This window comes from Bison bison, unplaced genomic scaffold (assembly GCF_000754665.1).
Source record: "Bison bison bison isolate TAMUID 2011002044 unplaced genomic scaffold, Bison_UMD1.0 scf7180017864371, whole genome shotgun sequence".
Lineage (NCBI taxonomy): Eukaryota > Metazoa > Chordata > Mammalia > Artiodactyla > Bovidae > Bison > Bison bison.
The window spans coordinates 10,840,828-10,842,792 of record NW_011494943.1 but is presented as its reverse complement, the minus strand read 5'-3'; positions in this window follow the sequence as shown (position 1 = coordinate 10,842,792).

Below are 1,965 nucleotides of genomic sequence, written 5' to 3'. Positions count from 1 at the left end.
CTCATGTGAAGAGTTGACTCATTGGAAAAGACTCTGATGCTAGGAGGGATTGGGAGCAGGAGGAGAAGGGGACGACAGAGGATGAGATGGCTGGATGGCATCACCAACTCGATGGACATGAGTTTGGGTGAACTCCGGGAGTTGGTGATGGACAGGGAGGCCTGGCGTGCTGCAGTTCATGGGGTCGCAAAGAGTCAGACATGACTGAGCGACTGAACTGAACTGAACTGGACGCATCAGCCCCCCTCTGGCCTGGCAATGACCCTTTTCCTTGGCCTGAGCCCCAGCCCTGACGTCTTTGAAGGATCGCCTCCACCATCTCCTTCAGAGCCGTGACCCTTGTGTAGTGCACCCCAGAAAAGTTCCAGCTGCCCCTCCTGTTGGCTGTGATGTGGACCCTGCTCTGGAGCAGTCATGTGCTCCCCACGGACCCCAGGAGTGTACCTTGGAGGAGACAGGGGGCCCTTCCCAGGCTGCCCCCCTGTCTCGGCTTGGCTCCAACTCCTGCCCCGCCCCCAGCCTGTTGAACCCTCTGGGGGCTCCTAGTTAGGACATAGCCTCAGGGTCAGGAGAGGGTGGCAAGTGTTCAGAGGGTGCCCATGGGAGCTGTAGGTGCGGCTTGAAGGTGGGATTGGCCCCAAGGCCAAGACTTTTCCTCTCTAAGGCCAATCACTGAAGCCTGAGAGCCTGCAAGCAGAGGGGCTGGGAGAGGAACGTGATGTGGGCTCCGCCGGGAGACAGCTGGTCAGGGGAGTGGGGGGGCAGGCCCTCCTCATCCCCACCCTGCTCCACCGAACCCTCTTCCCAGCGCTCCCCCAGCCTCTGGCCTTCTAACTCCTCACCAAGCCTGTCAGAAGCCCAGGCGTGTGCTCTGCTCCGGACACAGCTTCCCCTTCAATGGTCGACATAGAGGAAATGATTCCGGCAGTGGACATTGAAGGGCCAGGACAGCCCGATGTTAGAAATCTAGGCGGGGGACTTAACAGTAGTACAAAGGGGCCCGCTGCTTCCCAGGGGTCTGGTTGGGTGGATCTGCTGCTGCTGGTGCTAAGTCACTTCAGTCGTGTCCGACTCTGTGCGACCCCAGAGACAGCAGCCCACCAGGCTCCCCCCGTCCCTGGGATTCTCCAGGCAAGAACACTGGAGTGGGTTGCCATCTCCTTCTCCAATGCATGAAAGTGAAAAGTGAAAGTGAAGTTGCTCAGTCGTGCCCGACTCTTAGCGACCCCATGGACTGAAGCCTACCAGGCTCCTCCATTCATGGGATTTTCCAGGCAAGAGTACTGGAGTGGGGTGCCATTGCCTTCTCCCCGGGTGGATCTAGGGACCCTAAAGGAGCTGGACACTGCTCTGCACATGTGTGGCTTATCTGTGAAGCAGGAGCCACATGGCTCTGATCATAAACCTTTCCACCACCCCGGGGTCATAGGGACACCCCTGAGGGACAGGTGGGGACACGAGGAGCTGCTCCCAGCCAGCCCACTGTTCGTCAGGTCTCGTTGCCAGACCAGTGGGCACTGAAGCCCAGGGGCCTCCTTGCAGGAGGTCTCTGAAGGCCATTCTCCAGGCTGGCTCCTTCTGTTTCGCATCCCTAGACACAGAGCTGCACGTTCCTCTACTCTGGGTAACACGTGGGCCCAAGCCACGTTTATTAACCCAGTGACAGGTGCTGGGCTGCGGGCAGGGGACAGGCCTTCTGCAGTCTTGAATCCACCCAACACTTAACATCCAACTGGTGACACACCAGAGGAGGCGGTGGGGGAAGGCCCTGGGCAGCCACTGACATGTCATTAATTGTGCTGATAACAGCACAGCCTGAGCAGCAGAGGGGCTGGTCTGCCTCCTGTCAGAGCCCGATTCTCTGCCTTCCTTGGGGGTTCAGGGGAGTAGTAGGTGAATGGTTCCCAGTCTCACATGGTGATGGTGGCACCTGGGTGCCCCCTCCCGCAGATCTGCTGGGTCAGA